The sequence below is a fragment of the Pangasianodon hypophthalmus genome, chromosome 4, assembly GCF_027358585.1.
Source record: "Pangasianodon hypophthalmus isolate fPanHyp1 chromosome 4, fPanHyp1.pri, whole genome shotgun sequence".
NCBI lineage: Eukaryota > Metazoa > Chordata > Actinopteri > Siluriformes > Pangasiidae > Pangasianodon > Pangasianodon hypophthalmus.
In genome coordinates, this window is record NC_069713.1 from 13427664 (window position 1) to 13442812 (window position 15149).

The window sequence follows — 15149 nt, forward strand, 5'->3', positions numbered from 1 at the left end:
TTGCAGTTTCTGAACTGCCAAATCCAAATACCTTAAACCTTGTATCCAGCAGAGCTGCCCATGCCAACACACAAGCACTTTTCCTATCTTTACACCATGGAAGATGCTGGTGGAATGTTCTGATTAGAAACGCTTTTGACACAGCACTAACCCGGCTTTAGAAGAAACACCGCCAGGTCTGACTAAAGAGTGACCTAATTGCAGGTAACTCAAAGAAAGGTGTCCATGTTTAGGATGTCAGCTTTACATGTCAGCTATAAGACAAACAGATTCAGCTTTCTTTACCTCTTCCATGGCCATAGTGTCTTTCTTCAGCATATCATACCACTATCCTGATCCTCTTGTTCTTTCTAGGAGGCAGGATGTAGGTGGGGTCAAGCTTGTTAACAACAGCCCTGAAACCCTCAAACTCAACAATGGAAAAAAGGTTGGACATAACATCCACTAACACTTCATTTTATTTTTTATGGCTGCCTAATAAATATCACATTTCACAATTAACCTAAATGCAGACACATAGTTCTGGATGTATACTAGAAAATTCATTTACATGATCTGGGTATTTTTGTCATACTTGAAATATTCTTATTCAGATACTACATAGGCCTACTATATATTACCTTTGCGCTGGGTTTAGTGTGAGTAGTATTCATGGTATTCATGGTATTCATAGTATTCATGGTATGCCATTTCAGACATAACCAGGACTACTACTGGCCTACTTTCTCCCCGTCTTCAGTTTAAATTGGTAGAGTTCTGAATTTACCAGTGAAAATTAAAAGTGTTCAATCTAATCTAATCTAATCTAATCACTGTGATGGAAATGATCCAAAATGCATCCAGTGAATCATCATCTGATCTGATGTCAGAGAATAATGATTTAGAGAGAGTTCTATCAAGAATGGTGAGACAAATTTAACGCATGTGAGACCGAGGCAGTGTGCGGTTTCGAAAGCACTGCTGATTATGTAGCAGGCACAATAATATAATAATGTAGGAATTTTAAATATTACTTTTGCCATCTTTGGGAAAACAACGCCAAGGAGTCGTTTGGGAGCCAGAAGAGTCGACTCTTATTAGTGAGCTGAGTCAATTGCCCTGACTCACTGGCTACATGTACGTGTTTACATGCACATCAAATTCCATGTAAGGTCTATATTTGGGTGGGTGTGTGAGTGTATGTGTGTGTGATTGTGCCCTGCGAAGGGGTTGGCACCCCGTCTATGGCATCCCCTGTCTTGTGCCCCGAGTCCCCCTGGGATAGGTTCCAGGCTTCCCGTGACCTGTGTAGGATAAGCGGTACAGAGAATGGATGGATGGATGGATGGATAAATAAGTGGGAAACAATGAGTAGTGTAAACAAGACTATGTCTATCTCAGTGCTAAATAAAACCCTAAAGTGAGTAAGAGACAGTGGACTTGTAAAGTGACTCAGTAGATATGAGGTGTAAAGTGACGTAGCCATGCAGAAAATGGATGGATGGTCTATATTCGGGTTGCAGCCATATTCCGAATACAATGTTTCTATGCGTACAGGCATTGGAATATTCCTGTATACATGGTTGTTGTAAGTATGCCTGAGTTGCCATTCCTAAATACCTAGCCTACAGCTAAGCATCTGTTAGCACCCACAATTCCTTGTGAACTGAACATGCGCACATATATCTCCTTTCAGTGGATTTTCTGAATAAGGTGTTTACATGCAACAAATTTCCGATGACAACAGACATATTCCAGGAGTTGGAATCAGAAGTGGGGGGAATCAGAATGTTGTCTTAATCTGAATCAGACTATCAGATTGCAGTGTTTACATGACTCCATAATAATCAGAATATCGCCAAATTCCGATTAATATCGGATTATTGATGTGCATGTAAACGCAGCCAGTGGAAAGCCGGATTTCTCCTCACTACAGATTCCTCATGAGCATTACTGCCACCTACTGGATGTAGTTGTAGTTTTGCACAACCTTTAAATCAAACTATTGGGACCTGCATGACTAGGGATTAAGAATCGGACCTTGTGTAAGACTTTGACACAGTCCAACATATTTTTGGGAGGTGTTGGAGGCAACATATTTTTGTGAATTTTGTGAATAAATTCTCATAACTGACGCTACAGTAGGCTATAGAGCTGAGCAAATATTCAGTGTATTTCTTTATGAAATTATTAATGAATGAATGAATGAATGAATGAATCAATCAATGAATCAATCAGTTAATCAATTAATTAATATATTTGGCGATATTCTTCTCGCTAGCACTTTGACACACATGAAGCTGATTATAGTAGCTCTATAGTGTCATTTACCTTCATATGCTGTTAGGAAGTATAGGAGAGAAGTGTGAGAAATTATACATTTCACATTATACTGCGTGCTTTTGTGAGAGTATTTTAAAATTAAAAGGACACGCAGTAAACACGTCACGTGATGTGGAGCTCAGAGAAAGCTTACCCATCCCACTTTCCATGCTGCACTGCCCTACTTTCACCGTCACTACAACACCCAGCCGTGTTCCGACAAATCCCGCCTTCTGTTTTGTGATTGGTCAGTCGAGTTATATCTCGCGTGAAGTGCTAGACGAGTAGCCAATCCGAGCACATGAGACGTCAGACGACTAGCCAATCCGAGGACAGGAGGCGCGACACTACTGGCCAATCGTAGCGCAGAGTAGCTGATGTGTTTTAACATGGATGAGAGCATGTGGAAGCTTTCCTGCACCAGATATCATTTTATGAACAGTCCATAGGCTGGTCCAGCTACTGAAGATTTACAACCACGGTGTGAATTACATTACAATACATAAGGGTTTGATAATTTAATTAGTAAACACTAAAATATGTTTCTTTAGCCATACATGTAAAATCACACTCATGGAACTGTAATTGTCTTGTAATGTAACTGACTTGTGTGGGTGTTGGTTGAGTAAACACACTTCTGCCTTGTAGCTACACTCAAGTAGAACTACCAAAGTGCACTTTGTAGGTATGCAATTAACCCGATAAAATGGTGAATAAATATAGGTAAGTGTACCTAATAAAGTGGTCACAGAAGTAAGTGCTGTTCCTTCTCTGTGCAAAAACATGTTCCTCTAAACAGTTCATGCTGCTGTTAGATGGTGTCATGTGATGTTAATTAATGCTAGCTACTGAATCTTCTGTTGGTACAACTAATGTATGAAAGTGCATAGCCTTCCTATCTGCACAGTTGATTGGTTAAAATGGTAACAAAGCAGTTTTCTTGATCTCTATGCTTGTCAAGTCAATTCAAGTCTGCCAGCCCATTGAAATACCTATGATGAGGCTCAGGCAAATTGCTTACACATAACATAAAGCACAGAATATACAAAATATAAACTTATTCAGAGTATATATTTCCTCAAATTTATTGACTAAACAAGAATTATAAAGTTAAGAGATTAATAAATTAACTATAACTTATGATTATATGATGTTACTTTAGATTGCTTCTAGGTGCTCTGCAATGGTCTGGCATCCCATCCAGGGTGTATTCCCACATTACACCCAGTGTTCCCGGGATAGTCTCCAGATCCACCACGACCCAGACCACGATAAAGCCGTTAATGAAGATGAATGAATGAATGTACAAAATATAATACAGTATAAGTAAGATGGGGCACGGTGTCTTAGTGGTTAGCACTCTCCAGGCTCCAGGCTCCCTGCCACCCTGTGTAGGATAAACAGTACAGATAATGGATGCGTGGATAAGTAAATGGGAAAACAATGAATAGTTTAAACAAGACAGTGTATATCTCAGTGCTTAAATGAAACTGTAAAGTGAGTAAGAGACAGTGGACATGTAAAGTGACTCAGTAGATATAAGGTGTAGAGTGAATAAGTGAAAAATTGGGCTAGGATTAGGTTACATTTTGCAAATCTGGCTAATCTACATTTATTTAAGAAATCGTGTTAGATGTGTTTAGATGGATATTACCGCTAGGGGCGCTGTAAACCCTACTTATTTGAATTGTGTGGCCCCGGAGTCACGTGGTACAGCGGCCATCTTCCTAAAACACAAACAAGAGCAGCGAGTAGACAAGAGCTATCAACGCACAGCGACCGTCGGAGAGAGCAAATACAAATAATATAGCTATTATACACAACCTAATGAGGATTATAGCGCGGTTTTAGAGCACGCCAGCAGCCGGACACCACAGTCTCATGCGCGAAAAACGAGAAGTCTCGAAGTAAAAAAAAAAAAAAAACAACTTTGCATTTGGAGCTGCAGAAAACACGGTGAGCAAACGCAGCGTCTCTCCTTGAATGTTTTTGCTAACGTTAGCCTGCTAGCGTGATATCTTATTACAAACACGGAGAAGGTTGTGGTTTATTGCCGTTATTGCAGTCCACTTCGGTGTCGTTGGGTGTCAGGTTTAACGGAGTGAGGTATTTTTTCTGGGAGAGAGTTTATTTTAAAGATACAATTTGTGAGAGAGTTGTGGCGGAGTGTGAAGGCCACGGTTACAGGAGGAGGAGGAGGAGGAGGAGGAGGAAGAGGGCAAGGGGGAGAGTCCAAAACAACACACTACCTACCGAGTTCACTAGCTGTGTACTTCAATATACTGCCTATTCGATTAATATCTACTATTTAGTGCTTTAGTAAGCATTAAATGCGGTGTGTATAAACTTATAAGACGAGAAGTGTGTAAGTAGAATAGAAATGTTTGCGTGATTTATAAGAAATTCCTTGATTATGAAACCCAGGATGGTTTATAATTACTTGTCCGAGACACTGCCTCACTCCCTTTTCTCTGCAATGTGCACTATTTCCTGCCCTCGACATCATTTGGGCACTAACCCATAGCAGTGCATTTTGGGATATTATGAGCGCACAGGATTTTCACCACATTGTTTTCGGAAGTGGCTAAAATAGTGCTTTATATAGTGCAGGGGTTCTCAAAGCTTTTGCAGCCAAATGTGTTTAAAAAAAACAAACATTTATTTTAGGAACATAATCCAGCTACACAAATATTAGGCCCATTCGTTCAATTTATACCACAGTGCTGTTGAATTCTCCATTCTGATTAGTCTGAAGGTGTTGATTAATTTTCTATAACCGCAGCTCTGATGGTAGCTCCAGGTGCGAGGCAAAGCACATGTACACTCACCGGTCACTTTAATAGGAACACCTTTACGCCTGCTCACTTAGGCAGTTATAAAATCATGTGGCAGCAGCACAATGCATAAAAATGCTTCAGTTAAATTTCACATCAAATATCAGAATGGGGGAAAAATGTGATCTCTGTGACTTTAAACATGGCATTGTTGTTGGTACCGGATGGGCTGGTTTGAGTATTTCAGAAACTGCGGCTCTCCTGGGATTTTCATACACAACAGTCTGCAGAGTTTACACAGAATGGTGCAAAAAAGATCCTGTCACCGGAGGATCTGCAGGCTGAAAAACCTTGTTGATGAAAGAGATCAGAGGAGAATGTCCAGACTGGTCTAAGCTGAGAGGAAGTGTGTAGTAACTCAAATAAGCACACTTTACAACCGTGGTGAGCAGAAAAGCATCGCAGAACGCACAACACACATCAGGTTCCACACCTGTCTATCAAGAACAAGAATCTGAGGCTGTCATCAAACTTACTTCAAAGTTTGATGTTTTGTGCATGATGAGATACTTTTCTGCTCACCACGGTTGTAAAGAGTGATTATATGAGTTACTATATCCTTCCTGGCAGCTCGACTCAATCTGGCCATTTTCTTCTGACCTTTCTTATCAACAAGGTGTTTACAGATGACTTGTTTTTGAGTTATAGTTTGGGTTAAAGCCATTCAAGTGACCTGTCAAGAACTGAGTTATAAATATAATAATTTTGATAATGGCATGGTGTGATTTCCACCACTGTAACAAAATAAAATCACAGGCCTCCTGGCTATGCTTCTTGGACCTCAATTTCATGCTTTTGAGAAATTTGGCATTAGATTCTATGCTAGGACTCTGGCTAAGATTGACATACCCAGTAAGCGGAGACGTCAACATGTTTTAGCTAAACACATGCAAAACAAATGCTGCATGAGCACACCTAGTGCAGTTCAAGTGTCCATATTGGGTTTTCCGCATAATCCTCAGTGATTTTGCAATTCATGTTTTCATTCATGTAAAATGTGTGGGAGAAGTGAAAGGCAGCACTTTGGGGTTGAAGGTCACAGCCACCACCCAGAGCCATGCATAGAACACAGGTTGTGTTTCACATACGTCCTCATTCTGCACATTAATCTGGTTGTCTTTTCACTGCAAGCCAGCACTGATACTAAGATTGTGCTGCATAAGTGAAATAATTTACAGTGATTATATTTACTTAATATAATCTGTTTAGAATGGCATCACCTAATATTAAGTGCATTTGAGAATGTACCATGAATATATTGATTCTTCTGAACACTTATCAGGAGCATGAGAGCAGACTGTTCACAGTATATCTGCTTTGTTAGAGAATTGCAGTGAGAATTGCTTTGTTAGAGAACCTGACCCTCCTGTGTTTCTCTGCCGATCCTGGTTTCATTTCTTTAAAATTTCTATGTAATTAAGTGTCTGATACGTGCTCTATCAACAGTGATTGAGGATTCATGCTTTTGGGGGGGAAAAGGCCCAAATGGTGTCTGTTGCATTCCAACGTGCCAAAAGTATCACAGACTTACTGTTGAATTGAATTGTGCCAGGGTTTTTTTTTTTTTTTTTTTTAAATTAACATTCTGAGAATCGAAATTTCATGACAGTCTGATGCTGAATCTGATGTGGTAAAAATGAATAGGCTGGCACTCAGTTCTGGGAACACATTAGATTTGGATGCTGTTGCTAAATTAAATATAGATCCGGACCAGGGGTTCAGCCCTCGGGTTTTCCCTACTGCAGACACACCTGATCCAACTCATCAGCTAATTATCCAGAGCTTCATGAGTTAGATCAGGTGTGTGGAGCAAGTCCTCAGCATTAGAGCTGATGGAAATGAGTGTTTACTTTGCCTTTGAGGGACCATAGCATGGTCATCAGTATGTAGGGCTACAAAGCAAAACTAAGAATGTTTAGTTAAACCGTTCTACTCCAGTGATGTCACGATATTGTGTAATTTAAAAAACAAATCAGAGGTGCTGCCTGCGTGAAGGCCTGCACACATCTGCATGCAGCTGGTTCTTGGCCGGGCAGCTAACCCTAGTGCCTTTTATGTGTATTTGCTAACCGCACTACAGGAAATGTGTAAGGTAGGTGAATACTGTCACTGTTAGAAATAAAAAGAAGGGCGGGGGTTCTGACCAAACTGATACAATTATACAGTTTTAACTGATACTCAACATGTGAGGCCCAAGGCATAATGATCTGTTTTACTTCTTTTTTTTTCTTTTTTTTTTGTCATGGATTATCTTTCAGTCATTTTTATTTAGTTGTTGTTTTGTATATCTATGATATTTGGTATATATATGATGCCCTGTCTGAACTGTTGCATGTGTAGGACAGAAGTTTACTGCAGAGACAATCTTCCTGTGCTGTGAAGTCTATGTCTGTGAAAAAAGTCTCTGGCCATTCTGTATAACACAGGCTGTGTTTTCTCTCGTCATTGTTTTCTATCTGCTTGTGTTGAATGGGAGCTACTGGAGCACCGTACTCGTAGAATTAAAAGCTCATCGAGGCGATATAACTGGCGCCACTTTAATAAATCCTCATGTTAAACCTAATACACAGGAAGTGCCTGCCCCCGCTAAACTATTTTTGCATTTATAAACTTTATTTGATTGCATGCAGTGGTAATGCATGTTTAGAATAATGACAGTTGAATACAGACAATATACAGGATATATTTACTTACTCATAGTGAGAAAGCACCTAAATGATGCTCCAGGCTCCTTGTTTTTAAAGGTGTCTGTTTTTGGGGGAGGATATAAAGTTTCATCAGTCACCAGCTCTTGCCATTTTGCTATTAATATATTATCCTTCACTAAGATTGCCTCACAAACAATCCCAAACCAAACCCCCACTCTTTTGTTCACTGTAGATGTGCCGTCTGCCTAATCTTATACTTGAATTTTTCTGAGAGTTAGTGAACCTCGACAGAGAAAAAATGAGCAGTTATTAATAAAGTATCATCAGTGAAACTTTCTTTGCTTCAGTGGTGGTGCATGTTTTTACAGACGTAATACAGAGACATAATGAACAGAAATATTAAATACACAGAAAACGCTTTACTGAATATCAGCTTTACTAAGTGACCTTCTGCAGTTACGGCAGAATTTGCTTCATGCATGTGCGAGGCAGAGATTACATTTTAATCTTATTCATTAAAGCCAAAACAGCTATAACCTTGAAACTGTAACAGGCCTAATCACAGTATGCTTTTCTGAAAGGATGTTAAGAATCCTTAAATGAATCTAATCATGAAGTATGCAGTTGTTCAGAAAGTATTCAGATCCCTTCAGTTTTTAGATTTAATTTAAAATGGATTTTTTTTGCCATTAATCTACACGTAATATGTAATGACAAAGCAAAAACATGTTTTAAGCTGTTTGTGTTTTTGTTTTGCAAATGTATTAAAACTCAAATGAAAATTTCTCATTTTAGTGAGAAGTATTCAGAAGTTCTGAAGTATTCAGAGCTGTTATTCAGTACTTTGTGGAAGCGTCATTTACAGCTGTCATTGGTTCACTTCCTGTACTTGTTGCGAAACTGTGGCTCGTACAGCTCTGGATTTGAAGTGTGGATATTTCAACTGCCGTGAATCTGGGGTTTGCCTTCCGCATTGTGTATTTACGACGGTTATGACAAAAGCAGCACACAGTCCCAGCAATCATGCGCCTGGCCACAACTGCTGTGATTACATCATTCTGAGCACTACCCAATACTCACCAATACAGACACATCATGCATAAACCAGGCAAAAAGTTCCACTGTGCTGTACAGCAATTTCTGTGAGTCTCCAATCCACTCGACAAATGAAAAGAGCTGGTTTAGAAAACTGTGTGCGCCATCCTTTGAATTAAAAGTGATTTATAGGGGCGATTTAATACGATATTTACAGTAATAAATAATCAAACAATACATTTAAATCTAAAGTGTGATACCCAAAGTTTGTAAAAGATTGAAATAACTTATTAAAGTGAAGAGTCTTTCATGCCTTCATCTTTTTGTCACATCTCCATGATGTGTATAGTGATACACAGCGATAAATATGTTCAATATGATGTGCTGTGTAGATCAGTCAATTTGAAAGTGAGTCTTGTATTTTGGGTTGCATGTGATCTAACAAACTAAAAATAGTTCGTGTGTAAATGTGTTAATTGTCTGAATCAAAGGTTTTTATCAGTAACAGTCTCTAGGAAGCTGCACAACATGCTACTGACTGTATTGCAGCTTGCATACCAAGACTGAAACTGTTCTGCTGTAATGTGTCATTTAAAAAAAAAAAAAGGGACCAAGTTTGATTTTGCTGTTTTGTATTAATGTCATAATGTGATTTTTGGTTCTTGACTGAGCCTGATATATATCGCCACAATTTTTTGGCTGTACTACAAACCTGGCTGGGTGCAGTCATGCCATTTTAAAAGCTTGGATTGTAACTCATGCCAGAGTGTGCCATGTTCCATTTAGATTATTGTCATACAATACAAAAAGCAATATTCTTGCTATGTTTTGCACTGTTTCAAGCTAGAGATCATGATGTGCTATGGGGAAATTTTTTTTATTTATTTATTTATTTATTTTTTGTGTGTGTGTGTTTAGGTAATCTGAGTGACACACTTGCGCACTAAATCTTATGTGCGCTTTTTTCCCATCTGTCTTGGTGCACATAGGCCTTTCCATTAGTTTGGCTTTTGAATTTGATGTTTAGTGCACATATGATGTGCACAGACAGCTCTGAAAGAAAAACACTTGATTATGTCAGTGGAATGCAGCCAACAGGAAGCCAACGATTGTTCCAGATCAGCTTTTGTCTAAAGACTGGTTTTTACTTTCATGTACCTTCATGTCCCAACTCGGAGAGGGGGTTTATGGGTAAGTGTAAAGTGAAGAGGCACACAGATGGGCTGAAGAGCACACCTCTAAATTTCTACATTTTCTTTCCTCAATTTGACATTTTGCCAATTCCCACCCGCTAGCTGGTTCTCCTCTAAGACTGGGTTGGGTGAGGGCTAGCACATGCTTCCTCAGAGACATGTGAAGCCACCATATCTTTTTGAACTACTGCTCATGCTACATCACTGGCACCTGAATACACCCCATTCTGTGCACGTGAGCTCACAGACAGCCAGGATTGGTGGGATTAGTGTTACTGTGACAGATAGCAGGCACAGTAATGTTCTCTTGGACTTGTGGCCATAGATTGCTGTGGTATCATTGGGTTTCAGACGAATACTCATCTTTTCCATCGTTCTTCCAAAATTCAATCAGTGTGTTGTACGTATAAACGGCGCTTAAAATTCTAATTTGTTGAGGCGCAAAGGTATGTCCTGACTTCATATCTGGAAATGTTGTGACCTCTGACTACTCTAATTAGATTCATTGTTATTCATTGTTGTTCATTTATATTCAACTCATTAGAGGCTGTGGTCTCCTGAGAATATCTCGTACATTAGTTGCTCGTAACTCCTCAAGTTTTCAAAAAGGAAGTTAGACTATTACAGTATAAATTAAATGATTAATATAAGATTTTTTAGATGTAACTAATAATACTCCAAAGTACATGAAGAATGTAAATACAGGAGATGTGACTGGTGTAAAGGAAGTACCTTTTTTTTTGTTTTTTTTTTTTGTTTTTTTTTTTTTTTTTTACATGTATGTTTGTGTCGTCCCCCCCCGAAGCATCTGTTTAAACATAATAAATTGTTTATCGAATGTTTTACAGATACTATAAGCCCACACACATGAACATAAAGGAAATGGAGTACAGCATTACTGATCAAGTATGATTCTATGCATAAACGTTTTTCAGTTAACCTTCGCTCTTTGTATTACACACAGTAATACTGCATTTAAATGTTATACAGTGATTTGTGAGTCAGATTAAAAAAACAAAGTTGTATTATAGTTATCCATTTTGATTGTTTGGTTTATGCAAATACTTGAAAGAAAAATGGGAATTGTTTTTGGCTGATGAGATCTAACCTGTTTAACTGCTTGTCCTCTCCACCTGGAGGCAAGGTACATATTCATGTGCAGTGTTCTGTTTCTCCCGTCTTAACTCCCTCTGTAGTACAAAAAGCACACGGCACCTCATGGTGTTGCTGGGAGATCTCTGTTGCCATGATGTCTCAACTCCTGGGATTTTTTATTTTTTTTCCCCAAGACTCTGTGATTGGCTCACCACTTTGTTTATGAGCCTAGATATAACTCTATAATGATCGAATTCATCTAAATGGTCAGTATGGAGGGACAAAGTTAAGCTAAACTAATCTTTGTGTCTTCTGTCTAATTAAAAAAAAAAAAAAAAAAAAAGTACTGATAAACACCAGTGTCAATTTTAACTATTTTGCATCTAGTTTTTGTCTTTTGATAAATAGATATGTTTTAAACATTTTTATGTAATTTGCTTTTAGTTTTAATTGACAGTAAACTACAGCAATTGTAGTTGCCAGTTTGGCCATTTAATAAAACCTTTTTTTTTATACCACAGAGATGTAAGTGTACATGTTCAGAGGAGGCAGGTCTGGAGGCTATGTAGCAGTGCAGTGACAGTTACATTGCCTGTATTGCCTCGCTTCTTGCCACGTGTGGCTGTGCATAGTGCGAGTAACACATCTTATTTAGGGGGCCAGGGACTGAGAGTGTATGGTCCCCCTACTGGAATTGTATGTTTTCTTCTTTATTCTCCTTTTTCTTTTTCTGATACATCCACATGGGAATGTATGACAGCCTACATTTGGCACAATGATGGAAGACAGTCACTGCTACCTTCACAGCAATTTTATAACCCCTCTAGTGCCACCACTAGGGTAAAGTTGGACATATGTTGACAATAATAACTCTGCAGTGCAATAGGGCCTTTCGCACCGCTTTAGTTCCAGAACTAAATTTACAGTACTAAAGTACTGGGTGATTTTGCACGAACTATTTCCCAGTACCGTTTAAAGGGTTGCATTCACACCGAAAGTGGGCACTAGGAAGTGACGTAAGCCGGTCGACAGCGACGTCATTTGTGCGCGGCGTTCAACAACGGAAACAAAGAAGAACAACGTAAACAACCGGAGGATGGAGGACGCTCTGATCGGAGCTGTGTTTTTGTTGTGTGTCACGGGTTTCACAATAATGGACATGGAATGTCGATGTATACGTAAAGCGATTGAAAGAGCGGTATGTTTACACGGCGGTTTAAATCATGGCTGGTGAGGGCGTTTTCGTACGCGTTCGGCCAATCAACAACTACTTACATCACGGATAGTACCAGTTGTGCTGGTTAGACCCTGCTCCGGAGTAGGAGCTAATTTGGTTCTCGAAAAAGGCAGTCTGGTACTAAAATCGCACCCAGTTCCGGAGATGCGAAAACGCCAAAAAGTGGGTAGTTCCACGATTAGTTCAGGTACTATGAAAAGGTTCCCACGGTGCGAAAGGCCCTAATGTCGTAGAAACATAGTTCCACTTTTTTTCTGGGTCAGGCTGATTTCCAATAATCATATTGGATTATCCACCCTTTTGTTTTTTTTTTTTCCCCCAAACAAATACTTCCCTACAAATAATGTTCAGTCATCACCAAATTTGAAAAATATATATATATATATATATATATATATATATATATATATATATATATATATATATATATATATATATAAATATATCACAGCATCATTAGACCAACCCATAAATAATTTCTCTGATTTTTGATGTATGGGACTGTTCATCCATAGTGCACAAATAAATTTGATGGTGAGGTCACAAAACAGGAAGTGAGGAAATCTTTCAGCAAGGGTGTGACACAATATGGCATATAACTGAAGGGCCTCATCTTCAGGGATTCCAAGAAATTTAATCAATCAATTTAATCACGTCTAGGTGGCCCCGTTTCTTGCCTCAGTGTCAGTTGGCACTAAACTATTTATAGGACAAAATATTGGCCATGAATTGGGCAGTATTAAATCTTACTGTGTCCCACCACAAATGCCTTTACAGGTTTAATTGAAGCTTTATTTATAAATATAGGTGAGTCATGTTTTCATCCAGAACAAATATTACTATACTTGCTATACTTACTGATGATATGGTCATTGTTTTTCAGTGTTAAACTGTAAGTCAAGCATTTGTGCCCTTTTTAACAAACTGAAACTCAAATTTACTCGCACTCCCCAGATGGGAGTTTCATTGTACATCAAAGTCGGTGGAATTTTGGGTACACTCATTTCGCGATCAGATTTGAGCGTACAAAACTTTGATGACTAAGGACCATTGTGTTTGCACTTCCAGGAGTTGTTAGATTAAAACATTTCCCATTTTTTGTTTTTGTGCTGTGATGAATTAAGCTTTTTTAAAATTATTAAGTCAGCAAGCACTATTAATTCCTAAGAAATTAAAAGAATCTGAGTAAGCACAAACATTCATCTTATTTATAGTTTCAAAATATTCTTCTACCTCATGCTGCCTGGATTACATGTGGCAACAGAATTGGTGCCAATTATAAGCTCCATATAAAGTGACAGTCTGTGTTATTGTCAAACTAAAGCTGAGTTATATTCTTTGTTGGATTTGTCATGTTATATAGTGGTGGGGATTACCTATTTTGGGCTGTATACTGGGAAAAGGGAGTGCAACCAAGAAAGCTAATCATACTCAGGTTTTTGTTAAGGGATCCAGTCTCAAAACTTTGATATTAGAAAGGCAGACACCAATTCACTAAGTCAGCTCAGGCTTTAGTACTGTGTTCCTGGTTCAGTGGCGAAATTGAGTGAACTCGCTTCGTTTTGTTTTTTTTTATTTTTTTAAAAACCTGAGCGAGCAGAGCAGTAAAACCAGCTACACTGCTCACATTACATTGAAGCTTTCACAAGTGCACCCTGTGCCTTAAACCCTGCTGATAGAATGCTTTGGATGGATCTGGTTTATGATACTTTGTGTGTGGATTCAGGAATAAATAATGAACTACAGTTACAGACTGGAGGTGTGCCATGCCAACAGGATATATACAAACCAATTACAGAAGATATCGAATTTGATATGCATTTCTTCAAGGGAAATACAGTTCTTGCATGGAGCTGAAAGAGAGAGATGAATTAAAAGAACGAAGGAGAGAAAAAGTGATAAAGAATGTGTGAAAAGTAGAAACAAAAAGAAGAGGTAGAAAGCCAGAATGAGGAAACAGCAATGCAGGAGGAAAGGGAAGAAAGAACAAAATGATGTTAAATAAGCAGATAGGAAAAAGAGAAAAAAAAAATATATATATCAGGTTTATGAGGAGTCCCGATACAGTTCTCATGTAGAGTTTTTCTGTGGTTGATAGACTGGAGGAAAAGACACCTGTGACACCATATCACCAGGCCTTTGAGGCACCAGTCCAGTGGGTAATGGTGAATAAAACCTGATAGTTCAGACATATGATCTGATTGTCCTGGACTTATGTTTCAGCCACCAGCTTCGAAAATAGCCTAGCTTTTTGCATATGTAGACTAACTGAGTATTGTTGCACAGAAAAATAAGGCCCAGTTATTCAGTCAAGCCAAACTACATCTTACTCTTACCGTGTGTGGATGAGCTGAGGAGAATAATTTGCTAGAACCTGTTATTGTGCTAGTTTTATATTTAGCCACAGTCAAAATGCTGGTCCATATTTGTGAACTAGTCAGATTGGTTTATTTGTTTGAAATCACTGCGAGTGTGCTTGTGTGTAGACAGCGTATTCAGTAATAATTGTCGAATGTAAACATTCAGCCTAGTTTCCTGAGAAACATGAAAAAATTAAGTCCTTCATTAACTGTGCAAGAAAAGCACTTCCTTAATCCCTAGGAGGTTAAACAGGTTCATATTCATAAATTTGTTTTGATGGACTGTCTGAAGTGTCCTGTTTCTCTACAAACTGAGTTTTATAGTTTTTAAGCTATATTTAGATGGAAGAACCTTCCAAATAGCATTTTAGATATAAATGAGGCTTTTTTTCCCCCTGTGAGAGTGAGGTAGGAGAAACTAGGAAACTAGCATGATCAGTGTCAAA

At 38.6% G+C, this 15149-nt stretch overlaps 1 protein-coding gene across 2 annotated transcripts in view; it reads left to right on the forward strand.

The window, feature by feature from the left end:
* The first annotated feature begins 3916 nt into the window (after nucleotides 1-3916).
* The window catches only part of gigyf1a (GRB10 interacting GYF protein 1a), a 30690-nt gene continuing 19457 nt past the window's right edge, over nucleotides 3917-15149 (forward strand). For both annotated transcript variants that reach the window (XR_008301594.1, XM_026937160.3), the window contains exon 1: nucleotides 3917-4257. The gene's annotated coding sequence lies outside the window, so the exon portion shown is untranslated. The remainder of the gene's footprint in view (nucleotides 4258-15149) is intronic.